Here is a 10878-nt window from a genome sequence, read left to right on the forward strand (position 1 = left end):
CCTGCACATATGTTTCGTGTGCAAATCCAGGTACGAGCTATCAGCCTCGAGGTTAGTACATGTTGCTGATTTCCGGGAGACTTCAAGGTACTTCTGCCCGCGGCCGCAGAATCCTCAGAGTCCCCTTCTACTCCCTCGTCTAGAGTACTCTTATTCATCTTCAGACTTTTGTATAAAACTACATAGATTATAGAAGCTTGTGACTTAGTGACATTCCGGGTCATTAGGAGATTATTTTGTATATGGCGAGCGGCGCTGCTTTTGTTTATTTACAGTATGTTGTTTTATCCTTTTATTATTGTGATTTCTTTAAGTTTTTCGTAATATTAGACTTACCTAGTCGTAAAGACTAGGTGCCGTCATGATACCTTTCGGAGGGTTAAATTGGGTCGTGACAAGTTGGTATCACAGCACTAGGTTCATAGGAGTCGCGAGTCACAAGCCGATTTATTCGAGTCTCGCGGATCGGTGCGGAGACATCCGTACATATCTTCAAGAGGCTATGTAACTGTTAAGAACAATCATATTTCTTTGATTTCCTTGTCGTGCGAGTTATTGACATCAAAAATTCTAAAATTCTATTCTATTCTTTCTCAAAGATGGTGAGGACCCGTATTGGGAGGACCGACGATCAGGGCCATCAGGCACCCGAGCCCCCTGCTAGAGCCGCCATAGGCCGAGGTTGGGATAGAGGACGACCACACTGTGCAACCCAAGCACCTGCGAGAGCTGCGTCAGAGGAGCCCCCAGTAGCTCCAGCTGGAGGGCCAGCACCACAGATCCCTATTGCTACTCCAGCCCTCCAGGAGACTTTAGCTCAGTTCATGAGCATGTTCAGTACTCTGACTCAGGCTGGACTATTTTCGATAGCTCCCGCTATATCTCAAGCTGGGGGAGGGGCACAGACTCCCGCAGCCCGTACTCCTGAGCAGAGGGTCCAGGTTGATTAGGCCCAAGAGTATATTCCTACGCCCCCAATGGCTCCGGTTCAGCATGAGACCAGGGTAGCTGCTTCTAAGGCAGAGCAGCTCAGACTTGAGAGGTACAAGAAGTACCACCTACCTACTTTCACCGCACTATGGGCATTGTGGAGACGAGTGGGGTTTCTTTCACCGCTTTCCAGCTGAGGGGAGCGGCATATTAGTGGTGGCGTGCCTATGAGCTGAGTAATCTGGATGAGGCAGCCTCACTTACTTGGACTCAGTTTTCAGAGATAGGTTTGTGTGAGTATGTTCCTCAGAGCCTCAGGGATGCTTGGCGCACAGAGTTTGAGTAGCTGTGTCAAGGTGCTATGACTGTGTCGGAGTATGCAGTCTGTTTCAGTGAGTTAGCTCGCCATGCACCGGCTCTGGTTGCTACAGTTAGAGAGAGGGTTCGTCGCTTCATTGGAGGACTCCACATCAGTATTCGGACCAGTATGGCCAGGGAGTTGGAGATGGACATCACTTATCAGCAAGCAGTGGGCATTGCCAGGAGAGTGGAGGACATGTTCGCCCGGGATAGAGAGGAGAGAGAGGCCAAGAGGACTCGAGAAACTAGTCATTTTTCAGGAGCTCGTGCACCAGCAGCACGCTATGGTAGGGGTTTTGTAAGTCGCCCTGTTCATTCAACTCTTCCAGCAGCCAGCGGTGTTCCAGCTCCTCCTAGACCTCATGAGCCCTATTATGCATAGCTAGTATCCAGTATGCCTCCAACTCGAGGTACTATTACCAGCCAGTCCAGTAGGCTAGGTCTGAATCAGTCTCAACCGCCGCATCCTCCGAAGGGTTATTTTGAGTGTGGTGACACTCATCACATGGTTAGAGATTGCCCAAGAGCCAGGAAGGGTGCACCTCTACAGACTTATCAGCCTACACGTGCTCCACCGGGTCCTCTGACCATTCTTCCAGCCCCAGCTGCCACTCCACCTTCTCAGGTAGCTCAAGGCGGAGGTCGGGGAGGTAGAGGTCGCCCTAGAGGGGGAGGCCAGGCCAGGTACTATTCCCTTCCAGCCCGTTCAGAGGCCGTCGCTTCAGATTCAGTCATCACAGGTATCGTCCCTGTCTGTCATAGGGATGCATTAGTATTATTTGACCCAGGCTCTACATATTCATATGTGTCTTCTTATTTTGCTCCACATTTGGGGATATCTCGGGATTCTTTGAGTTCCCATGTTTATGTATCTACTCCTGTGGGAGATTCTCTCGTTGTGGACCGCATATATCGGTCGTGTTTGATTACTCTTAGTGGTTTTGAGACCAGAGACAATTTGTTATTACTCAGTATGGTAGATTTTGATGTTATCTTGGGCATGGACTAGTTGCCGCCCCATTATGCTATGTTGATTGTCATGCTAAGATCGTGACGCTGGCTATGCCAGGCTTGCCGAGATTAGAGTGGAGAGGTACCTTAGAGTATACTCCCTGCAGGGTCATTTCATTTCTTAAGGCTCAGCGAATGGTTGAGAAGAGGTGTGATGCGTATTTGGCCTATGTGAGAGATGTCAGTATTGATACCCCAACAATTGAGTCAGTCCCAGTAGTGAGGGACTTCCCTGATGTGTTTCTAGCTGATCTTCCGGGTATGCCACCCAATAGAGATATTAATTTCGGCATTGATTTATTGCAGGGCCTCAGTCCATATCTATTCCTCCTTACCGTATGGCTCCTCCTGAGTTGAAGGAGCAGTTGTAGGAGTTGCTTGATAAGGGTTTCATCAGGCCCAGTGTATCACTTTGGGGTGCTCCGGTCTTATTTGTGAAGAGGAAGGATGGTTCTATGCGTATGTGTATTGATTATCAGCAGTTGAACAAGGTTACAGTGAAGAACAGGTATCCTTTGCCTCGCATCGATGATTTATTTGATCAGTTACAGGGTGTCAGGGTGTTTTCCAAGATTGACTTACGTTCTGTCTATCATCAGTTGAAGATTCGGGAGCCGGATATCCCGAAAGCTGCTTTCAGGACCAGATATAGTCACTATGAGTTTCTTGTCATGTCATTTGGGCTGACCAATGCCCCAGCAGCCTTTATGCATTTGATGCACAGTGTGTTCCGGCCTTATCTTGATTCCTTCGCCATTGTGTTTATTGATGACATCCTGGTATATTCTCGGTCTCGGGAAGATCATGAGCATCACCTGAGGACCGTGCTTTAGACTTTGAGGGAGAAGAGGTTGTATGAAATATTTTCTAAGTGTGATTTCTGGATTGATTCAGTGGCATTCTTGGGCCACATAGTGTCTTGTGATAGGATCAAGGTAGATCCAAAGAAGGTGGAGGCAGTGCAAAATTAGCCTAGACCGTCATCAGCTACGGAGATCCGTAGTTTCCTTGGCTTGGCGGGGTATTGCCATCGCTTTGTAGAGAGATTTTCATCCATTGTAGCACCTATGACCAGGCTGACCCAGAAGGGTGCCCCGTTCAGGTGGACTGAGGAGTGTGAGGAGAGCTTTCAGAAGCTCAAGACAGCTTTGACTACAGCCCCAATATTAGTATTGCCTACAGGTTTGGGGTCCTACACTATCTATTGTGATGCCTCAAGGATTGGCCTTGGAGCGGTATTGATGCAGGACAGTAGGGTGATTGCCTACGCATCTAGACAGTTGAAGGTGCATGATAAGAATTATCTGGTTCATGATCTCGAGTTAGCAACTATTGTTCACGCCCTGAAGATCTGGCGTCATTATTTGTACGGTGTTCCTTGTGAGATCTACACTAATCACCGGAGTTTGCAGCACTTGCTCAGGCAGAAGGACCTTAATTTGTGTCAGCGGAGGTGGTTGGAGCTACTTAAAGACTATGATATTACTATATTGTACCACCCGGGGAAGGCTAATGTAGTGGCAGACGCCTTGAGTCGCCGGGCAGAGAGTTTGGGGAGTTTTGCATATCTTTCGGTAGTAGAGAGGCCCTTAGCCTTGGTTGTTCAGGCCTTAGCCAGCCAGTTCATGAGATTGGATATTTCAGAGCCTAGCCGGGTATTAGCTTGTGTGGTTGCTCGGTCTTCTCTTTATGACCGTATCAGGGACACCAGTATGATGATCCTCATCTTCTAGTTCTTCAAGACAGGGTTCGATGAGGTGATGCTAGAGATGTGACTATCGGTGATGATAGTGTGATGAGGATGCAGGGTCGAATTTGTGTGCTCAATGTAGATGGGCTTCGGGAGTTGATTCTCAAGGAGGCCCACAGCTTGCGGTACTTCATTCATCCCGGTGCCGCGAAGATGTACCAGGATTTGAGACAGCACTACTAGTGGAGAAAGATGAAGAAGGATATAGTTGGGTTTGTGGCCAAGTGTCTCAACTATCAGCAGATCAAATATGAGCACCAGAGGCCGGGTGGATTACTTCAGAGGTTAGAGATCCCAGAGTGGAAGTGGGAGCGGATCACCTTGGACTTTGTAGTTGGACTTCCACGGACTTTGAGAAAGTTCGATGATATTTAGGTGATCGTGGATCGACTGACCAAGTCAGCTCATTTTATTCCAGTGTTGACCACTTATTCTTCTGAGAGGTTGGCTGAGATTTATATTAGGGAGATTGTCCGCCTTCATGGTATTCTAGTATCCATCATTTTAGATAGAGGTACACAGTTCACATCATAGTTTTGGAGAGCCGTACAACAGGACTTGGGTACTAGGGTGGAGCTGAGCACATCCTTTCACCCTCAAACGGACGGGCAGACTGAGCGCACGATTCAGATTCTTGAGGATATGCTTTCTGCCTGTGTGATGGAGTTCAGAGGGTCATGGGATCAATACTTGCCACTTACAGAGTTTGCTTACAACAACAGTTACCAGTCCAGCATCCAGATGGCACTGTATGAGGCTTTGTATGGTAGGCGGTGCCGGTCCTCAGTGGGATGGTTTTAGTCGAGTGAGGCCCGATTGTTGGGTACGGATTTGGTCCAGGATGCCCTGGATAAGGTGAAGGTGATTTAGGAGAGACTTCGCACAGCACAGTCCAGGTAGAAGAGTTATGCGGATCGGAAGGTTCGTGATTTGGCATTTATGGTTGGTGTGCGGGTTTTGCTTCGGGTATCGCCTATGAAGGGCGTCATGAGATTCGAAAAGAAGGGCAAGCTGAGCCCGAGGTTCACTGGTCCCTTTGAGATATTGCAGCGAGTTGAGGAGGTTACTTATAAGCTTGCCTTGCCTCCCAGCCTAGCAGGCGTTCACCCGCTATTCCACGTGTCTATGCTCCGGAAGTATCACGGTGATCCGGCTCATGTATTGGATTTCAGCTCAGTCCAGTTGGACAAGGATCTATCTTATGTTGAGGAGCCAGTAGCCATTTTGGACAGGCATATCAGAAAGCTTAGGTCAAAGAATATTGCTTCAGTAAAGGTCCAGTAGAGGGGTCAGTCGGTCGAGGAGGCGACTTGGGAGACCGAGAAGGATATGCGCAACCAGTACCCTCATCTTTTCATAGTATCAGGTATGTCTTTATAGTCATTCGAGGATGAACGATTGTTTTAAGAGGGGGAGGATGTAACGACCCGACCGGTCGTTTTGATAATTAGAGCCCTGATCCCCTAATATCTGCTTTCCCACATTTGTTTCTGCTTTTGGGATTTGCCAGAGTGATTGGTTATGGAATTCGGGGAGTTTTGGGACACTTAGTCCCTAATTGTGAGTTTAAGCCTTAGAGTTTGGACCGTAGTCGGAATTGTGTGAAGACGGATCTGGAATGGAATTCTGTTGACTTCGTTAGCTCAGTTGAGTGATTTTGGGGTTAGGAGCGCGTCCGGAATGTGTTTTGGAGGTCTGTAGTAGATTTAGGCTTGAATTGGCGAAAGTTAGTTTTTCGGCGATTTCGGTCGATAGTGGAAATTTTGATACCGAGCTCAGAATGGAATTCTGAAAGTGGTTGTAGGTTCGTAGTGTCATTTGTGACCTGTGTGTAAAATTTGAGGTCATTCGGACTAGATTTGATGTGGTTCAGCGTCATTTGTAGAATTTGGAAAATTCTAAATTCTTAGGCTTGAATCCGTGCTTAATTTATGATATTGGTGTTGTTCGATGTGGTTTGAAGGCTCGACTAAGTTCTTATGGTGTTATAGGATTGGTTGGTAGGTTTGGTTGAGGTCTCGGGGGCCTCGGGTGTGTTTAGGATGCTTAACGGAATGAAATTGGACTTAGGAAAATCTGGTGCCTTTGCTGGTTCTGGTGTTTCGCACCTGCGGAAGGGAGGCCGCAGGTGCGAGAGCCGCAGGTGCGGAGGGAGTGCGCATATGCGGAAACTGGTGGGGCTGGTGATGGAGCGCAAGTGCGCAAGTTTAACCGCATTTGTGAGCCCGCAGGTGCGGAGCCTGGCTGCTTTAATGAAATACGCAGATGCGCCGTTTGGACCGCAAGTGCGAGGATCGCTGGGCAGAAAAGGGGATTTCGAGGGTTTGAAATTTCATAACGCAAAATTCGATTTAGAGCTCTGTGGGAGACGATTTCTCAAGAGATTTTGAAGGAGAACTATTGGGTAACTAATTCTAACTCTATTTTGATCATAATACATTAATCTATTGTTATTTTCCTCATCTAATTAAGGAATTTAAGGGTAGAAGTTTGGAAATGGGGGAAAAGGTTCCCCAATTGAAAATCTGAGATTTGAATGGGAATTTGACGTCGGATTTAGATGATTTTTGTTCGAGTGAACTCGTCAGTGAATGGTTATTCATAATTTGTAATTTTAACCTGATTTCGAGATGTGGGCCCAGGGAAACGTTTTGGGCATTTTTACCTAATTTTATGTTTTAGCTTCGAATTAATTAGTTAAATTAGTTACTTGTGGTTATATTTACATTATGCAATTAATTTGAATAGATTCGGGCCATTCGGAGTTGGATACTCGTGGCAAGAGCGTGGTATCGAGTTGATTTGAGCGGTTCGAGGTAAGTGGCTTGCCTAACCTTGTGTTGGGGATGTTTGATATTAATTGATGTGTGGGCGTCGTGTACGTGAGGTGATGGGTACGTACACTAGCTATTATTGCAAAAATCCCATTTTTCCTTTCTAAATCATAAATTATTTCCCTTATTAAATTGCACTAATACGTTTAATTGTTTAGCTCAGATTAGAGAAGCATGCTTACGTGTTTTAACTGCCTATTTGACATTCTGTGTGCCATGCTTAGTTAAGTCCCTATTTTCCTTATCTGTGTTTAGTGTAAACTGTATAACTCGATGACATACCTGTCATTTCATCTTGCGTCGCATATTTAAATTAGGACTACGAACGTATTCCGGGAGATGCCCCATGTCTTGCATATTTAAATTGGGACTACAGACGTATTCCGGGAGATCCCCCTATCTTGTATATTTATTTTGGGACTACAGACATATTCCGAGAGATCCCCCAGCAGTGCATATTTATTTTGGGACTACAGACGTATTCCGGGAGATCCCTTTGTACTTCATATTCATTCAGAACTACGGGACGGTATCCCGGGAGATTCCACATTGTGTTTACCTTGTTCTGAGCCGAGGGTTCTCTTGACTGTTAAATTTTCGAGAATTTTCTTTAACTGTTTATCGTAAAACTTACTTATATCTTTTACTGTTTAATTTATTATATTTACTTCGGTAGGGCCTTGACCTGACCTCGTCACTACTCGACCGAGGTTAGGCTTGGTACTTACTGGGCACTATTGTGGTGTATTCATGCCCTTTCCTGCACATGTTTTTCGTGTGCAGATCCAGGTACGAGCTATCAGCCTCGAGGTTAGTATGTGTTGCTGATTTCCAGGAGACTTCAAGGTACTTCTGCCCGCGTCCGCAGAATCCTTAGAGTCCCCTTCTACTCCCTCGTCTAGAGTCTTCTTATTTATCTTTAGACTTTTGTATAGAGCTACATAGATTATGGAAGCTTGTGACTTAGTGACATTCCGGGTCATTGGAAGATTATTTTGTATATGCCGAGCGGCGCTGCTTTTGTTTATTTACAGTATGCTGTTTTATCCCTTTATTATTGTGATTTCTTTAAGTTTTTCGTAATATTAGGTTACCTAGTAGTAAATACTAGGTGCCGTCACGACACCTTTTGGAGAGATAAATTGGGTAGTGACAATATGATATAGCCCACGCCTTCTGCATGGGCTCGGGCCCCAGACCCGAAATGCCTTAAATTATCCGGGCCATAAATAATGACCGAAGGAACCATAGTCATCGCCCCGCCATGATCGTTCCAAGTTTTTTGCGTTTTACGGCCATAAAACTATAAATTCGGTCGATTCTCTAATTGTCGCGTGATATAGCCCACAACTTTCGAATGGGCCCGGGCCTCTGGACCCGGATCACCTTAAATTTTTTCGGACCATCAAAAATGACCTAATGAACCATAGTCACCACCCTCCATGACTGTTCCAAGTTTTTGACATTTTACGACCATAAAACTAGAATTCCGCCCAATTCCCTGATTTTCGTGTGCTATAGCCCACGCCTTCTACATGGGCCCGGCCCCCAGACCCGTGTCACGATCCGATTTCCCCTCTGTGTGACGTCGTGACGGCACCTAATCTCTACAACTAGGTAAGCTTAGCATTAATTGAAACAACATTATTTAATTAACATCTAACAAAATAAATGAAAATCTCTTACAATTCCCAAAACCGGTAGTACAAGTCATAAGATCTACAAAGTGTTTGCTAGAAAACTTCTAAATACAACTGTCAGAAATAAGAATAAACAGTGCAAAACGAAAACTTGAAGGTGATTCCGAAACCTGCGAACGCAGCGGCAGGTTTACCTTGAGTCTCCGCAACGACACTCCACACAGCTAGCTAACGAACAAATACATGGGTCTGCACAAAAATAAAAATTGTGCAGAAGAGTAGTATGAGCACACCACAACGGTGCCCAGTAAGTATCAAGACTAACCTCGGTGAAGTAGTGACGAGGACTAGTCAAGACACCCACTGCTCTAATAAACTGAACAAGCATAAGTATAGGGATGACAGAACATGATATCTATCTAAGGACCCCGCGATATGGCTAACGACATAGCAACTGCAATAAGGAAGGAAAAACAGGAAGTAACAGCGGAACACCAGAATAAGACACGGAAGAATGAACGAAAACACAACCCAAATCCAAAAATCACAATACAGTAAAGGCAAGTAGTAACTCAGCAGCTGCAATAGTTCTCACATCAGGTCTCAGCCAACAACCCCAATAAATTAGTCAAATCCTTCAAGTGTAAACTTTCACCCGTAAGTTTTTAAATTGAGGTCTTTAGAATATAATCCTTTTCAATAAGAAATTATTTTTGAAATATACTTCCTTCAAATAAATATCTTTCAAGCATAGTTCTTTCAAGATAAAACCTTTCAAATATAAACTTTTCAAATAATTAACCTTCAAACATAGTTCTTTCAAGATAAATACGTTTTAAGTATAACCTTTTCAAATAAATATCTTCAAACATAGTTCCTTCAAGATAAATACTTTTCAAATATAAACTTTTCAAGTAATATCCTTCGAGTATAAGTCACCTTGTGACACCTAAGCATGGAAGATTAGCAGCTCCGAATACAGATATAACCACAGGGGAAATCTACCGGGTTACCGTCCCGTAGTCCCGAATTAATTATGAAGTACGAGAGGGGGGAGATCTCCCGAAATACGTCCATAGTCCCAAAATAAATATGCAGTGCTGGGGGATCTCCCGGAATACGTCTGTAGTCCCAAAGTAAATATGCAAGATATGGGGATCTCCCGGAATACATCCATAGTCCCAATCTAAATATGCACTGCTGGGGGATCTCCTGGAATACGTCCGTAGTCCCAAAATAAATATGCAGTGCTGGGGGATCTCCCGGAATACGTCCGTAGTCCCAAAATAAATATGCAGTGCTGGGGGATCTCCCGGAATACGTCCATAGGCCTAATTTAAATATGCAGCGCAAACAACAGAGTTAACAACTATAATACGACAAAAACCTCGTACATCACCACAACGAGTACAAAAGCAACAATGACAGAAATGCAAAGTACGACGAGCAAATCAACTCAAGAATTTAAATCACAAGAACGGTAGAACTCATTCACAAGAAATAATCACAGTAAAGAATGCTAGGCACAAGGAGAACAACTTAACAAGGGAAAACAAAACAAAAATGTAGCAACAATTCCACAATATTCAAGTCAACAATAAGAAGCCAACACGAGTCAAATAGTTCCAAATAATGGCAAGTCAACTAAGATATAGGTTATCTAAACTCCTTTTGAGGTTGAGCAATTACGAGGAATATTCAACAATTCAAGTAAGGATAAGCAGCGGAAGATAATCATAACTCTAATTAAGACTAAACAATTATAGGATGAGAAAATAATGATTTCAATTAAGATAAGCAGTTATGAAAAATATAGCACGACGACAGAAGAGGTAAAATCTTTGGTTAAGTCGAATAAGGGTCAAATAAACAGTAAGAGTGAATCCTAAAGCAATTATCTCTAATCAAAGCATGTAGAGGTGAAACTAGCAAATAGAAATTCAAAGGTATCAAAAACAACATCATATACGGTGAATATAAGGACAAAAGAACCCTAAAAGGCCAACTTTCCACAAATAGGTCCGAGCACGCACTCGTCACCTCGCGTACACAAACTACAATCAATATAGATGACTCAAATCCTAAGGGGTAGTTCCCCCACATAAGGTTAGGCAAGATACTTACCTCGAGTCAAGCTCAATCAATCCGTAAGAATGCCCTTTCCACGAATATCCAACTCTGAATTGCCCAAATCTAGCCAAAAGAAATTACGTATCATAAATACAACAATAATAGACTCATCTAATTAATGAAATCAACATTTTACAAAAATTTCGAAAATTTAACTCAAAAATTGCCCATGGGGCACACTTCTCGGAATCGGGTAAAAGTCATAAAATATGAAAGTTCATTC

This window comes from Nicotiana tomentosiformis, chromosome 11, assembly GCF_000390325.3.
Source record: "Nicotiana tomentosiformis chromosome 11, ASM39032v3, whole genome shotgun sequence".
Lineage (NCBI taxonomy): Eukaryota > Viridiplantae > Streptophyta > Magnoliopsida > Solanales > Solanaceae > Nicotiana > Nicotiana tomentosiformis.